At 40.0% G+C, this 18,164-nt stretch overlaps 1 protein-coding gene across 4 annotated transcripts in view; it reads left to right on the top strand.

Annotated features, from left to right (window-relative positions):
- The window catches only part of nectin1b (nectin cell adhesion molecule 1b), a 138,202-nt gene that overhangs the window by 73,450 nt on the left and 46,588 nt on the right, over positions 1-18,164 (top strand). The gene's annotated exons all lie outside the window — the stretch shown is intronic.

Genomic DNA, 18,164 nt, shown 5'->3' with positions numbered 1-18,164 from the left:
TTGTCCATTACTGCCGTCATAAATAATTTAGCCTACCGCAGCCTACCGTCACACGCACGTTATTTGTTTGTATGCAGAACCGGCTCTGGAAACGATGAACGATTTGAACGATGTCCAGTGACGAGGTAGAGTAGCTAACGCCTTAGCTAAGATTAGCCAACATGAGCCATAGCGATAGTTACATATATATTAGCACAATAGCTAACGCCTTAGCTAACATAAGCCAACAAAATAATCGACAATGTATTGTACACAGAAGCACACTGTTGTTAAAAAAAAAGATTACCGGTATTATTTACAAGTCCAGCATCAACAAAGCCAAGTCACCATCCGTCTTGCATTTTGTAGCCTCCTTCAGCTCTCGCCAACGAGTGTGAGCCGGTCCGATATTCACTCTCGTGCAAGCTCTTTCTTTGTCATGCTCCCGTTTTCTTTTCTTCGCCTCATCGGACATTATACTCCTCCTTTACTTTGCAGGCTCTGCCATGACTCCAATTTAAAAACTACCTAGCTGCAAGCTATCTTCCACGCACCTGCCGGGTGTTCTCCCACTGATCTCTACGCAGAGCCTCCACCTACCAGCTTTTGTAACGCTTGCCGTAAAGCAGGTCAAATTTGTAGTCTCGTTAGAACTACAAAACCACTACCCGAAGAGGCAAAGTTACATAGTGCGGTTACAGCCAATAGAGGGCCGCAGAGCGAATGCTGAAGTGCCGTTCACCCGGTTTTGAGGTGATGAACCACTGAAACTATTTTGGAAACATTATTTTAAGGCACTAAATACTCTTTAGTGTTGCTTTAAGCAGTATGAATATATCTTCCACGTCCCGTCAATGTCTGATGATAAAAGTGAAGGCAACACAGAGTGCAGGAAAGGTGTTGTACATTTTTTGTTGCCGAAACAGTTTCCATCAGTCAGAAAAAGGTCATGGCGTCGTATGCTGATGTTTGTATACAACAAGAGTGGTTATTACTTGACCTTTTTTAGTGCTTTTTCTCTTTAATTAGAGGGCAAAAAGTGTCAGACAGATGTCGATATTGCGTTCAGGGCTTCATGAAGCTACACTGATATGATGAGAGAGGCACTGTGGAGCCAGACAGCTCTGTCTCAGACTGTGGGACTCAAGTGCAGACATCTGCACCATGCACATTAAGAGCAGCCCAGAGTTTGCAGCTGTTGCCATCCATTTGCTAAAAGAGCCCTTTATAACCCATGGGTCTTTGATGGCACATAGGCTTTTAACATGCATGGCCATCAGTACCCCCCCCCCCCCCCATCTTAACAGCCATGAGTGGATTTCTACATTTCCTCTATCAAAGTCCTCTTAAGATGAAATATGGCTGCATTCTTTTTTTGTTTAGTTTTAAATTATGCTCCTCATTGGCCGTAAATTCCAAAGCAAGGTTGTCACAGCGGCGCATATTCAACATGGGGTAAAATCAGAGAATACAAATTGCAGCTTTGCAGTATTAAAGCCTATACAATCACTGTGGAGGAAAAGTGATCTGACTGTGCCTGCAAATTGTTTTGTGTAGATTTTTAGGTTTTTGGGCTTAGAATTCTCTTATTTTCTGAGAATTTATTTTCCTGCTAATAAGTTCAGTCAAACATATTTGAAGCTGAAGAAGACACCAATAATTGCAATGCATCCCCATGAGTGTCTCAACACATTTCTCTGGTATTTATTTTAACTGTTTTATTTTGGCGATGTCGATAAGCTAAGGATTGGAAAAAAAAATGTATCAATCCGAATGGCTTCAGGAAAGCATAGTCAATAACACGAGTCATTAAACAGCGATTACATGGTTAATGAACATTGTATATGCATGAGCAATTAATTGGGCTGGTTACAGGAGGAGAGTTCATCCACATACTGATATAAAAGGGGAAAACATTTGATTTCTTCATATGTTTAATTATAAGATCTATATCCAGTGGACTCTCCTGGCTAAGTTATGAAATGTAAATATTATTGTTATCAAAAATAGCAAACAGAAGCTGTGTCATAACCTGCAGAAAACTATGTTGTCATCAGCGTGGTATGTTTCTCTCTAATAACCTTTTTGGATAATCAGATTGTTCATGGCTTCTCTAAATATTTTTCTTTGTTTATTTGCTCTTGTTTTTTATGTGTACTGCGGTCACATGAGGTTGTCCATAATAAAAGTGTGTTACCGTAAATCATGCTTTTCTGTTCTATGTTAAGCATTTGTCAACGGTTTAATGGCAAGTATTTATGTTGTTGGCCTCCAGTCCACCGAGGTGATGACAGTCACTCCCACTGCTGTCAGCCTCACAAAGTGTGAAAGATGCATCTTATCAGCTCAGGTTCATCAACCATCAGGAAAATGCTTTCAAGGTTTTTAATTAAATTTCAGTCAGGAGAGACTTTAATTGACGTGCACAAAAGAAGAAATGTGAATAGTCTTTCGTGACGAGACCCCATCTTGACTTTTAGTGGCCGGTGAAGCGGTAAATAGAATAGGAAACTTGTCAAATAACAACGGTTCGTTAGGCCAAACCTAACTTCCTACGAAGACTGAAGTTTATTTTTGCATCTGTGCAGGCAACGAGTGAAAGCTGACACGTTTGTCCTGCCACGTCCAAAACTGGGAAGCTACAGAGTGGTAGTTTGAAGCTTCAGGTGACCGAGCAACCGAATTTGAGGATCTGAGAGTGAGAGTGAGATATTACAAAGACAAATAAAACAGATTGACAAAGAGCTGTGACACTGTATGCAACGAAAGTTGGTTAACTTAGTAAAGACTGTTCTCCTTTCTGACAGCCACAGAAAGGAGAACAGAAGTTTGACAGCAACAACATGATTGGCTAATCTGTTTAGTTCACTAAAAGAAACACACAATCAGCTGGTTAGAAGAAGAAGAGAGAGAGAATTGTGAATGAATGAAGCATAAAGAAAGTCTTCCTTTCGAAAGGTCGTCCTTAAGCCGAGCTTTGTTTTTTACAAGTGGCCTCAAAAGTTAATGTACTGTAGATACGTTAAACGATAAAATGTTTTGGGTTTTTTTAGGAATAAGATAAAAGTTAATGTGCCCCAAGGTGTCTCATTGTATAACAAGATTAAGCATCTACAGCCTGGTAGTGGCTCTGTATTTATCTGTAAGCATCTTAAGTTTCTCTCTAATGTGAGTTTATCATTTTGATGGATTGAACACAAATGTGCTAGTCTAGTTAAACTTAGCTTGTAAGTATTTTTATTTTTTATTGTTTTTAGAACATCATGTGTTTGTGGCCTCGGTCACATGACACTTTATCTCAATTGCCAGTAACATAAAGGATGTCACCATTTAATTGATTATGCAAAACGCATTATTATCCTTTCACTCAGAATGCTGTTACAAACTGCAATGCGCAGTCTTGATGGTCCTCCACATACAATAGTAGCTCCATGATAATGATCAGGAAGGAGGCTGCTTTCCTAAGCTGCAGATATTTTCCCCTTCACTTGTGGTATTTCTATTGGCTGTCTGATCAAAGATGTCCTGAAACTCCATTCTCTGCATTTTGACTCTCAGTCTGTTTCTTAAAGTCAGATTTTATCTCTGAGGCAACGAGTGGCATGACTACGGTTTCACTTGGAGCGCCATCCGAAATGAAAGGCACATCATTTGGAGAAATATTCCTGCCATGACCAAACGGGTGAGATGAACTAAAAAAAGAAAAGGCACATTCACAACTCGAGATCTGTTCTTTTCACTTCCCCTAAACTGCTCTAAACAATGAGCTGTTTTTGCGGCGTATTGCTGCAGCTGATGAAATGTTCACAATGAAACTAAAACCATCATAAATGAAGAGATCACACAAGTGTTCGTGAAACAGTGACACTTGGCCGGTGGCCATGCTCAGAGCTGATTTTCCTTCCCCCTAGGCCTTTTTTCAATGCCTTTGTGTGTGCAGCTGTGTACACCAGACACCTCAGCTTATAGACTGCTCAGATTAAATGATACACATTAGACATGAAGCATTCATAATACACTTTACTTTTGGTATTTTTCCATTTGTTTCTCTTTCTTCGTGTCTCTGCTGACCCTGTTGGCCTTATGGATGATATAATTGTGTGCTCTGATGCTCATGAAGTCTTTATAGCTGCTTACGAAGCCTTTTCCCAGAACGATCTGAACTGACCTAAGATATCTCGGCTGGAGGAGTCGCTGATTAGGCAAAAATATATCCTGTTTTTGTTTTTTTCATGGAGTAAAACTTTCCACGATCTTAACACAATTAAATTAAATTTGGTTTTTAAGACTATGGATAGTACAACCAAACAGATTTCACTATTGATATATATATATATATATATATATATATATATATATATATATCTCCCTGCAAGGTAACACAATGCCACGCCAATTTACCTTCTCACTTAACATTTTCTTTAAAGTTTCTAAAACTATTCATCAGTGACTTTTCAAAAGCCACATGAACCACTCTTGACGTCGGCATGAATCAGAACTGCTGCATCGCACTTATGCCAAAAGTGCTCACTCCACATAAAACACAACAGGGCTACACCAGAACACTGAAACTGTCAGCATGGTAGCGCCTCCTTCACGACTACTAACGGGATTGAGTTATTTGCGTTTTGGTATATGTGTATATAGCAGCGGTGCTGTATCGCTGAATGTATGGGAGAAACCATAGAGCTGCAACTGATAGAATGAGCCAGACTTGAAACAAATATTGTGAAGAAAAAAGATAGTCAGCTTTTAGATGAAAATCCATACATTACTCTACCTTTTGGGCTGAGTTAGGCCATTAGAAATAATAGGTTTAAGGTTCAGCCACATTGGCTTCACCCTTTAGACCTGGAGGTTGCCGCCTGCCAGTAACGCCATTATCATAATGACCAATCTGGTACAAACCTGAAACAAATTGCTTTAACTTCAAAACCAAAGACAGCTCCATACATCAACCAAACCACCATGTTTATTACTGTATTTAGTGTATTTATGACTGATCACAAATCATTTAGAACAGGGTGCGGTGCCCTTTTAGATTTAGATCTCCTCGTTAATCAGTGTGCTATATCAACATTAAAGTCGAGATGAAATGAAAAATGCCTTTTAAACCCTTTTGGATCACTTTGGATTTCACTCTGAAATATTCAAAGTACAGAAACTTTAATTATGACTACACATCAACATTTCAATCCCCAACAGATCTGTAATTTTATTCCATCCATATAAACAATTTTCTCTCATAATTAGGAGTGTAATTTGATATGCACTGCAATACACAAGAAGGCTGCCACCCTTATGAAAACATACACGTCTGAAATGATGATCCACCAATCTTCTTCATCAACAATAAACTTAGCAAATCTTCTTAGTAAGCCAACGATTACCAGCCAATCACAGGAGTGGGGAAAACAAATCAAGCAAGCTTCAGGTCACTCAACTGTCAATGTCTGAGAAAGAGGTAACTTGCCATTGTGGATGAGAGTGACTCATCACTTCCAAAAAAGTCTCTTTCACACTAATTGCTACTGTGCCATTGGTTAATGTAGCAACACCTGATTTAGAACATACACACATAAAATAGAAAATGTGACTTTGTATTTCTTTTGCATTTATAGAATAAACGCAATGTGTAAACATAAACATGGATAAATGAGATGCTTTTCTCTTCTGTGAATCTGAAATGAGCACATCCTATTCATGTCTTTGATTCTCCATAAAATAGTGAAAACACTCATAAAGCCTGAATCTCAAACTCACTCGACTCCATTGATCATCTGCAAACAGAAAGACGGTTGTTTATGGAAACAAGCCACAAATGATTTGTTCCCAGGTAAAGCTTTTATGTTGCATATCGACTCATCCTGACACACCAATAAGTAGACCGTTTTAATTCTTCTGAGCATTTAAATGTGACTCATTCACGCAGTTATACATTCTCCCATTTGTTTTCCATTGTGCAGAATATTTTCATTGTCATTGCTCAGTTTTGCCTTTGGTTGATGTTCCGCATATAACTTGATCGATTGGCCATGCAGTCCATTGGCACACCCCAATGATACAACAATTCAATTCTATATACAGAAAATGTGGGTATAATAGGAATGGGCAATTATTTGGATTAACTCAGGATCAATCTGCTGAGATTATTAATGCCTATTATTTTGTAAATGAGACGGCTCATAAACAAACTGCTCCGATCCCATGAATAAATTTGTTGGCATCTTGAGGGATGCCCGCAGTAGCTGTTGTAGACACACACACACACACACACACACACACACACACACACACACACACACACACACACTCCAGCCCTGCTTTCACGCCCTCCCATTTTCAGAGCCAGTCATGGCATGAGCAGCTCTGCTATCCAGCTGCGCATTAGCGTTCTCCAATTAAACTCAGCCATCCTAGAGCAGAACGAAAGGCCTAAAGCCTCTGGTGAGAAAAGTGCTGACAACCCTCCTCTACAAAGTCCTGCTGGGAATACTGTGTCCCTGTGACCATTTACCCGGCGTCAAAGAAGTTGTGTGTGTGTGTGTGGGTTTAAGAGGGGCAGAGAAAGAGTTAGTGTGCATACCCTTCATTCGTTTTGTTGATGCTTATTTCGGCACTGCGACCTTAGACACACACTAACTCTTGAATTCAAGTACGAGCGCACATTTTTGATTTCAGGGAGAACACGTGTGAAGGAATCCATGTATTTGCTTGAAAATTGTTTGTTGAAGGCAAAGTCCTATCTTGTCACAGGCTAAAATTAACATCTCTTTGAACATTGATTCCTGGAGGAGCGGCACGATTAAACAGCTTGTGACTGACAAGTCTTATACAGGAACTAGGCGTGGCCGCGGGAACAGGGAGATAGATTTCAAGGACGTCATTTAACCTTCTAAATGTCGTGATGTTAATGCGTGTCGGCACAATGTGTCCTGTGCCCGGTTACACTAAAGGACAGACACACATTGTTCCTTTTTCTATCATTTCTGGCAACTTTTTGGATCCAATTTAGCTCTAAATAAAAAAAATGCACATTTTTAAATTCAGTTCCCTTATTTCCCATGCTGATTTGTTTCAGGAGCCTGACCATTTGTTTTGCATTTTTATGTATATATTGATTTACTTTGCTTCAGTCAAATATAATTGAGTTGAAATATGAATACTTACTGTTCACGTATCGGCCGTATTTGTAGTCAAAAACGGACTTGGTTTGTGATGCAGATGTGAAAGATGACACTGAGGAACAACATATTAACATGCTCTTCAACACCAGAGCAGGTGCACTCTTTTTACAAATGTGATAAATTAACAATAGCATGTTTTTCTTCAACAGAGGGACCAATTAGGTCCCTTTGTATGTTGGGACAGGTTTTTACACAGAAATGTGTCCTTGGTGATCATGCATGAATCCGCTCAGCTCTCACTCTCACATCTCAGGGTGAGCCAAATCTCAATCAGCATCGTTATGTCAGTTAAAATGAAAATGTCCCTGGCCCCCAGACATTAAAAGGAATATTCCACTGAAAGGATGGCCATTTGTACATCAATAACTCAGTGTGTGTAACCTTGAAGTCGTGGGAAGAGTTTTTTCTCACATGCTTCCACAGTGAACGGGGAATATAAAAACACTCTTGACGAATCAAAGTAAATTATGGGAAAGTTTAACAGCAACAAAACTATATCAACACATCAACGTTGGCAAAACTTTCACACAACTCGTGCAGCGTAATCAGAGTCTCATTAGTCCGGCCGTACACATTACTTTCCCAACGCATCCATTTTCTCTAAACCCTACCTATTTCTAACACTTCTACAGAAATGACACTTGCACAGATGCAGGCCTGCACAAGCGTGAAACCATTTACTTCTATGCATCAAGAATTTTCTCCATTTTTGGATTCCCCATTCACTGTGGAGTCTTGCAAGAAAATCAGTTTTCTTCACGCGGTAACGGGGGGTGAGTAATTGATAAACAAATGATCAGTTTGGGGGTGTCATATATAGCTCTTAGCTTGCCATGAAATTCATGTTCACCTCTTAACAATCACTGAACCTGCTGATTTGTAAGGAGAGCTCTCACAAAATCCAGCACCGGACAAATGGGACAAATGGGGTCAATTAAGAATCCACTGTCTCCCGCTCCAACACTCTCCACCCTGACTATTGACTCTCACAGCTTTATCAGTGTACATTAGCATCAGTGCCAGTCTCCATTTAGACTAACAGTGCCAGAGGAGGCAGCCCATCAGCACATACAGGCATGTCTGTCATCATGCAGAACCAATGACCCTTTGTCAGAAACAATCGTCATCAGCAGAGCCACCAGGCCGAGGCTTCACTGGTCAGTCGATACAGCAGTGAGAATGTCCTCAGCTCAAAAGAAATGATGCCGGAGGGCAGTTTACAAATTGAAACGGTAAAACTGCAGTCTAAACACACCTGCATTATTGGAGGAACTCATAGAGAAGTGTCCTGTCTCCCAAATTGAGATGTCAGATATCCCAATTTAATTGGACATTAGGGAGAAATATTCAAGACAGAGCAAGATGAATTAAAACCAAATAATCTAAACCGAAGAATGGTAAATATTGACTTAACCGCAGGGGTAGAAAGACTCATCAGTGTTTGATCTCCTGCCTCATTTTTGCTTTTGGTATTCTTTGTTTCAATGCGCCGTGCGATGTTGCGTGCACTTCACAAGATTTCTCACTTTTGATGTTGGAAATATCCACAAAGTCAAACCTGGCTGTCAGTGTTTCACACTGCAGGTCATTCCAAATTTCAAAATGTGAACTGTGCCCATTAAAACTGAAATGTGATTAGTTGTTAAAGGAGCGGCAGTTTTTAAAATGGATAAGCCCCCACCAGCCCACAGTTGGAAATGAGACAGGCAGCCAGTCAGAGATGTGAATCCAGTGGAGAAAAAGGAAGCAATGGGATCTGATTATACGCCAGCAGGGACACGCAGGTAGCTGCAGCGGCGGCTGACTTAACTACTCAATTATCTTCGGGCACCAGAGGTCATCAGAGAATATTTAATTGAGTCCAAGGTTCTCCATCTTACAACGCTTCATGTCTCAGGGAATCTGTAACTGTGGACTTCTGGGCTTTGACCCTCAAACTCTGGGCTTTGATGGTTCAGCATTACTGCTAACAAAAATAAATCTCCTAATCGTCTACAAATGCATATGCAGCGCCAGCCATTGATTAGATTAGAGCGCTATTTGCAACTCCATCTTTTGAAAAGCTGATCCGTGCAAAAATGCAAACAAACTAACTGATCCTCGCAACACAGCCAGTCGGGACTAATTCCCCTGAAGTCTCATGGCCAGATGCCACGACGAGTCGCAACCAATTAGTTGCCTCGGGAGGATTTGCTTTCTCCAGCAGCAGGTTGCAATACCCAAACCTGAGGTCAGTCACCGAGCCCACATCAGCAGAGCTGATATTTCTTTAGTGCTATGAATGTGTCAGTGGTATATGTAATGCTGTTACCATGGTTACTAATTGATGCACCACCTCTGTGGTTAAGGTCTGCTTGAGTTTACGCAACAAAGTGAGGATTTGGAAAAACATGGATGTCGTGGCAGCCTGTTCTCTCTCTCAAGGCTTCAGATAGCGACGGCCCTCAGCGGCCTTGATAAGGACGCACAAGGAATTCTTTAGCGTCTGTAGGAAACACACCAGACTCTCACTCCAATGTAAACCCATCCATGCCATTATTAGACACACACCTGATAAAGTGTTAATAGTGAAAGGTCCATGTTGGTCATGATGAAAAGAAACCTGTTGAATGAACTGTGTTAAGGTGACATGTTTTGGTCACTCGCTGTGCTCAGATAATGAAAAACATCTGGAGGGCCAAATGTTACCTTATGGCAGGCCACACGTTGGGAAACTCTGGATTAAAGGGTGTGTAGTTGAAATTCAACATGAGCCTTTTTGCAGTCGGAGAGTGAGCATAAAGGAACTGAAAAACCAGCACAGTCTGTGGGAATATATTGGATTTAAATCTATTTGTTGTTTCCCCCTGAACAACATTTCATCGATTTGAATGAACTGAAGAATGAGATAATGAAGACTACTTTTTATTTTCCCCCTTAGGTTGTAGTTTGGAATGTGACATGGAGAAACAGAAAGCTTTCACAGAAGGGGCTCATTTTATTCATTTCTGCCGTTACCTTTTGATTTCGAACCTTGCCAGAAGCTTCTGAACTTCATCATCCATGTTGCAAGAGTTTTGAAAAAGGTGGAAGTCATTTTAGAAAACATGAATAATCACCAGGCATGCACTATTCTAAAGTAAATGTATGTTTTCTGGATCTGGATTTAACATATTTTGAGTTTGAATGTGCTAATCAAAGGTGGAAATGTATTAGCATAATTTGATTCTCGCTATGACTGATGACATGTTTATTTATGTGTCTCTCCTTAAATATGATGAAGGCGTGCATGCTGATAATCACTTGGGCCTTATTTTTCTAAAGAGCTTTGTCATCTTGTTTTGCTGAGAAGTTGGCAGAAGCCGCGGCCTTCGGAGGCATTTCTGATTACTTTTACTATTTGTTGATGTTTATTCATTACTTGGAATGAGCATATTGCGGTGTTTGCTTTGCTCTGTGTGCTCAATCATCAAATCGTTTCTTATTGCGGTTTCACTTTTCCATGACAGTTTTAGACAAGCAGAATGCTTCGGGGTTGTTGCTATACATTGATTCATTGAAATCTGTGAGTCCAACATTTTCCTCCAGTGTGATTTACATTTGTGACATGACATAAAAATCAGAATCGGAAAGGAGTTTATTGCCAAGTACGTTTTCACATACGAGGAATTTGCCTTGGTGTTAAGGGCGAAGCATCAAAAGTCAACGTGACACACACTCTTTTCTTCGAATGAAAAGCATTGTGAGGTAAACGATTCTTGTTTGAAGGGAAGGTATTCAGCCACGGTAGGCGCGTGGCTGGCTGATTGCCTCATAAGTAACTTGGCATAATGTCGCGCTTGACAAGTGAATAAATAAGAACATAAAGCACCACCACAGAGCAACACACATTCAGGGGATCTGGCCGATTTACTTCTCACTGTGTCAGATCTAATTCTTTTTTTGTCTGATATTCATAAGCTCCTACCCTTGAACCCTGCAAATATTTGTATGTCTATTTCTACATATTTGTACGACGGCGTATTAGGGCCACTGTCGAAAAAAAAACCAAAAAAAACGGAGCCGAGAGAGGTGGGCAATATTCTGAGATTAAAAGTCACAAATTTGCTAGTTTTAAAGTGGCTAGTTTATTACAATGCTAACAACCTGCATTTATGCTAGCTAACTTCGCTTCCGAATGTCGCTTTTATCTTTCTAATCAATTCATCCCAACGTGTGACGCTTTGCTAAGGCCCTTAAGGTAATGGCCGTTGATGGTTATTGTTGGTTAATTTTATATGGGCCAAATTGTCATCTTATTTGTGTTTATTGAGCAGGTAGTTTGCCTAAGATAGCGGTAGCTTTCACTTGTTGTCATAGCAACGACAAACATCCGGGTCAAGCTACGTGATTACTTCCTCTATGACCGCTAGCTTAGCCAAACCACCCGATCAACAAACACACATACCGTAAGATGACAATTTGGCCCATATAAAATTAACCAACACTAACCATCAAGAGCCATCACCCTAAGGACCTTAGCAAAGCATTGACACACAGGATGGATTAATTAGAAAGATAAAAGCTACATTCATGGGAAGTTAGCTAGCATAAATGCTGGTTGTTAGCATCGTAATAAACTAGCAAATTGGCCACTTTAAAACTAGCAAATTTGTGACTTTTAATCTCAGAATATTGCCCACCTCTCTCGGCTCCGTTTTTTTTTTTTTTTTTTTTTTCGACAGTGGCCCTAATACGCCGTCGTATATTTGTGACCTCCAGCCAAGAGATGCGTGTAAACACAGTGCATAGCTGCGTGCTGTTTCTCCCATTTCAATGCCGGGGATGAGGAATGTTTTCTAGTGGGTGACCCTGGGGCCTCAAACTGCAGCACTACATGTGCTCATGCCACTGACAAGTAGTCCCAAAAAAACCCCAGCTTGCTGCAGTGAATGAGAAGTACGTTGAAACACTGATCACGTGGCCTTCATTTAGAATTTGTTTTTTAAATGTAAGAATCACACTTGAATGATGATCAGGGAGCACATCTCTCTAAACAGCATTGCAGCTGGACTGCATGTTATTATTATATATCTTATTATATACTGTGGGTGGTGGGCTACTAGAGAGAATGTATCATCACAATGTCTGAATAAAACATAAGCAAAATGATGGAAGTAAAACCGCACTTGTAACTGGACCCATCTGTAAGGTGTGCTAATAATTTAATACATTTCCATATATAAGAAATCTATTTCTTTCATTATGACAGAAAAGTAGAATTTCACCTAAAGAAATAAAAGGTTATCCTGTATAATGTCATTACAATACATCACACCACGTAAATTACCCTTTTGTTCATATGAATTATATGAATAGTAATAGGAGACTGTTAAAACTAGACTATGAACTATTCCTTTAAAGCTTTTAATTTATGTCATGTCTGTGTCAACCAGATATGCTGAAGGTATGAAATCCCACTCACTGAGATATATGTTATAAATATAAAAATAAAGATGAAAAAAGGGTCAAACGGTTCACATTATAACTCCCAACAAATAGAAAAGAAACAGTTGAGTTCAATACACTTCCTTTCTCCCCACAGGCGCAGCAACAACACATGCTACAGTATACAACGCTGCATCAGCTGAACACACATCCACCAGATACTGAACCATAAAATCCATACCCTCCAGTGCAGCAATGAACACGGTGTTGTGGAATGTTAAGAAATATAGTTCAGTCACATTTATTGTTGTTAAATGGAGTTTCAGCACTTGGGAGTGATGTTATTTTACAGTACATGAGGCAAAGTTTCTTTTTTAGTGCAGATTAAATTGCTAAATCTGATTAAATGCTGCTGTATTATATGTAGTGCAGAAAATCAGGGGAAGTGGTATTGGTTTTCTACTTTTATATTGAACGACAAATTCCGACTCCAGCAGTGCAGTCGTCATAGTGAAAAGTGCTTTTGTGTGTCTGCTTTGAAGAATGTTCGACGTTCTAATAATAAGATGTGCAATTAAAAGCAGATTTCACTGCTTATTTACAACTTTGTTTTCTCAAGGGAGATTGTTGTTGGCATTGGTTTGACAGCGGACCCTAACACTGTCCAGATAAGCACAGACAGGCCTGTAACTGTTGGACCCTGAAATTCCATCTGTTTTGACACATCATCACCATCACTCACCTGTCATGTTTGACAGGAGTCAAGCCCATCCTTAGACCCGTGTGCTTGTTTTTCCAAATACTCAAGCTCTTACTCAAGGTCAAACAATCCAGCCAAGTGTCTCCTCTCTAGAACGTCTTGCCATTTAGCAATCAGAAGGTCGGTTCACAAAAGCAAAGAGCTGTCAAACATCAGCATTATTCAGCACAATGAGTAACATGACAGCAACTCAGTAGTGGCTGCAGAATATGTTTTGGTAATATTCTGCAGACAATTGAAGTCATCAAATTTGAGAACAGGGAAGAGAGTTTCAAAATAATCAATTTCAGCCACTTTGTCCTCTTAAGTCCGAGCCCTACCCACAAGACGTCATTCCAAAAAAAGGAAGTGTAATAGCTCCTCAACCACAAGGCTAGTATACAGATCCTGTTTCCTTTGAAAGGGAAGACTCTAAGGAATAAAGGACTCCATTGTAAGTAAACTTATCATTTCTGAGTAAATGGAGATGCTATGAAGGGATAAGTAAATAGTGTTTTTCATTCTCATCTAGTAATCCAAATTTAAAAAGCAATATCACCTTTATTACTAAGATGTGATGGATAATGATGCGAGTGGATGTATACTCTGACTCCTGCTTACAATATGGTTTTAAATTAGATGGAAATTCACCACAATTTGCAGAGATATAAGGCGGTCTCCATATTTGTCCATGTTTAATGTTGACATGTTGATTCTTTACTGGAAAACATCGCCATGTTACAAATTACATAAAGTTCCCTTAGGCATTGAAATATTAATAAACACAATGACTACGGATCAATATTTATACATGACTGAAGACCTCTATGCTATACAAGCTGATTGACGGAGAATGCCACGGCTAACGGTGGTGTATGAGGTAAACAAATCGCCATTTGATGTTTGATTGCTTTGTTCCCCCATTATCATTCCACGCTGTGTATTTCCAGTCACGGTGCATTTATTTGCTTTGGAGAGCGTGAATGTTCTAGGAGACATCATTTGGATCTTTTGAGCACATCTTCCGTCGCGACCTACCTGACCAGAGATCGACTAATTAAGTCCTCAGCACATGTTTCCAACAGGATCTTGTAAATTGTATTTACCAAAGCCTGGGTGTCATGCTTTAATTAAAACTAAAATAAATCATGCTGCTTTATTCAGTTTGTAAGAATAATAACGACCCAAGCGACAGTGGCACATCATGAACAGAGCTGCAGGGCAGGCTGAAAATACCTGCAGGGCTCACAAAAAAAAGCTCCCCACAAGAGAGATGACTGATGAAGACACACACACACACACGTCTAAGATATAACATCGTCTGCGAGGCAAATTTCTTATTCCATCTGGTAGACAGACTATTCTAATTTTTTTTCCAGAGACTACTCCAGCTTTTGGTTTTGAAAGGAATTCTGGTCAGCATCTTTTCAGGAAATTCGTGAACAGATCATCAGAATTTGAAAAAAAGGGGAATTTCAAAATGACAGACGGTCACAATCAGTGTAATTATGGAATAAAAGTGCCATTAAAGAAAATTCTCCTACATTTGACACAGTCTCAAAATATGTTTCATAGTGTTATTGTATTATGCGGATCATTTTGTACACTAACTCATGTCATTGTATCCACCTTCATTAATCATAAGCTGTTGTTAATCGTATTGTCAAAGATTTTGACAGAGCAGATGTGCCTTCATAGACGACAACAGCTCTCAGAATGTTCCTGAGCTTCAGCGTAGAGGAGCTCGATATGATTTTTCGTCCCTCGTAATCAAGTGGGTGTTCATCCATCAGGTGACGTCTTTTATGCTTGTGGGGTTGAGCTGCAGTTCGTGTTGTAGCAGTTCTCTCCTGTCATCTATTTTCAGGCCAGAATGAATCAGCCTTCTCCTCTCTTTTTTGTTCATTTTGACACCCGACAAAACTCATCGCCTCTAAGGGAATTGGAGCAGAGGGTCTTGTTTTGTTCTGGCAGTTCTTTCAGGAATGGCCATCAATCAGGTGATCTATTGTGTTAGTGAGGGACCTTTCTCTATTGAATTCATCACTTGCTGCAAAAAGCAGATGATACAAAGGTATTGAAAGTTTGCATGGTACATTATAATCTGACGTGAAAGAGCCACAGCGAAGGACGAGGGGCAGAGCTTGATAATGATTTCACTCCTAGTTCATGTCAGGATGAGGTGACCCAATTGGATGGCGCCTCAGCTTTGACAGAATTTGTATTACACTGATATTCTGTCATGATTATCCTCTGCAGACCATGTTCTGCTAGAGTGAATCCCTAAAAACAAAAAGGGGCAGCTCAGATTATTTGACATTTTCCAGTAATTGAAAATAAAGCCAAGATTGGGATGAAGCACCGTAATTAAAGTAGAGAGGAGAACTTTACAAACCCAGGATGATTATCGTTTTGCTGTTTAATCAGCCAACTATTGAGGTTTTTGGATAGGTTTGTTTCATGACAGATTGTCGAAAAAATGAGCGGACTTTGTTTCCATGCAGCAATCAGATGTTGGTCGTTTTGGTGGAATGTTAGCAGGCTGGAAGAGAGGAAACAGAGGACAGGAGTTGGTTTGGAGTTGTCCATTCTCCCGGCCGCTCCAGCTGATCACTGAGTGGGTTTGTGGTGAGCTATGATGAACACATTTACTTCTTGTTTCAAAGAGTGCAGAGTAACTGGGAAGGAGTACTTTGTAAGTCTTAATTTGCTGGCCGTGTCAGTCAATGCCTGAGTATTTCAGAACTGGCCAGATGAAAGATAAACAAAGTGAAGGCTCTGTTTGGAGAGCCGTGAATGGAGGGGAACCAGAAACAAAGCATGGATCCTGGTGAAATTCTGACTGTGAGCAGCTTTTCTGTGGATGCGGACTTTGGAAACAATGCATGTTTGTTTTGGGTTAAGAAAGAAATATGGGACTTTTTTTCTGATGAGCCTCTAGGTCAGCGATTCCCAAAACTACACTCATGTCAGAGCTTGCTCTGCAGCACTTCTCAATATTTGCACGACTATTTGAGGACACTCATACGGAATTGTTTCTGCAAAACTTACAAATGCCCACAGCAACTACAACTACTATTTATTTGTTATGGATCCACACGCAGAGAATGAACTCTCATCCCAACAATTTTCCTTCCCAGTTGTCTTTGAACAGCTGTTTTTGTTGCAATTGTATGCTTCTTAAGAGTGGTCCATTGCCATTTTTGCAAATTGAATAGTTACACAATGTCTTTGTTTGCAAGTATGCATTTAAAATAAATGTTCCAGTAGCGTTGTGGCCCTCGGGATGCCAGTGACAAACACTTTATTAGCACTTTAGAAACACAGAATATATTGAAAACGTCTTTTACGCCGCATGAATTATCCATCTTTTTCACATGAAGTTATTTCATCTCACTCCGCATTTTCTTTCAGACGTCTTTTTTTTTCTTTATCAACCACAAACTTAAATCTTTTTCAGGTTTTCTTTGAATTGAAATTCCATTGGAGTTCTCTGCCTCGTGGTTTTCACACTGCACCGTAATCGTTCCCGGCCTTCATAGTGACGGCCTGTCGGGCTGACATTAAAATCTGGTTCAGGCTCCATCTTTTCTCACATACTTCGGTGTAGCTTTCAATTGTTACAAACAGAATAATGTGTGCGTTGCCTGGACCAACATGGCTCCCACACAGGGTCTGTTCTGAGATCTGCCGTGGAACAGTTTTGTCAGCTGTGTGGTGTAGGCGTGGGTAATGACATGCTTACTACAGATGTCTCTAATCAGTCATGACAGGCAATGGGTATTAATTTCACTGGATACGACCTAATTTGAAAAGCTGCACCTGGATAGAATAGAAGAAAATGATGCTTGTAACTGCAAAGCAATTACTTCAACACTGATTTCACTTTACACTCAGACAGCATTTCTTTACAAATGTTATTTGCAAATATTAGTTTGTGAGACTACAGGACTCCGCTAACAGTATTTCCCTTAGGAAGCTGTTAAATAGGCTACACATTCAAAACCAAACTATGTGAAATCAAGCACAGGACCGAAACATAATTTACTTCTCTGGTAGCAGTACAGTCTGGCATACATTACCTTGCAATCTGTAAAATGCTGCAGAACTTTTAAGTTATCTCCACTGTTAATGTCAACAATATGTTGATGCTGCAAAACCCTGCATGCATTCAACATTTAAAGGAAAAGCTTAACATTTTGGGAAATGTGCTGATTTGCTTTCTGCCAGAGATTTAGATGAGAAGACGAATACCTCTCACATATCTTTCCGTTACACATTAAGATGATCTTCAGTTTCCAGTGTTATCAACCAATTGAATGAGCACTATGAGCTATGAGATGGGTTAGAAGGGAGCTGCCGTAGTTGGTTCGGAAAGCCGTTACAAATACAAGAAGACAACCTCTAGTGGCCGTAGTAATGATGACAGGAGCAAATGAGGAAGTCAGGTGACGTAGTGTAAGGACCAATTAAGGCCACGTGGGGTGACAAGCAGGACTTTGATCCAGGAAACTGCTGTCTGTGTCCCATGTGAAAACAAAAATCAATCTTATTTTAATGCACTTTTGTTTCGTAACCTCCCTGCTTATTTTTACCCAAACCACAATAGTGTTTTTGTAGTTTTGTTGCCTTAAATTAAAGTTACTTTGGTTAATTTCACAACATGATATTTCACAACACAATGTGGTAGGAGCAGTTTGACCCAACCGAAGCATTATAATGGTAGAGATAAGCACTAATAACGTCCATTTAAATAGCTGATAACATTGGAAATGGGTGACTACAGCCAGTAGCTGGGAAGCATAGCTTGGAGGGAAACAGCTGGCCTGGCTCTGTGCAGAGCTAACAAACTC

Source organism: Eutrigla gurnardus, assembly GCF_963514095.1.
Source record: "Eutrigla gurnardus genome assembly, chromosome: 10".
In the NCBI taxonomy this organism is placed as follows: Eukaryota; Metazoa; Chordata; class Actinopteri; order Perciformes; family Triglidae; genus Eutrigla; species Eutrigla gurnardus.
Note: the sequence above shows the minus strand (reverse complement) of the source record. Positions and strands in the feature narration are given on the sequence as shown.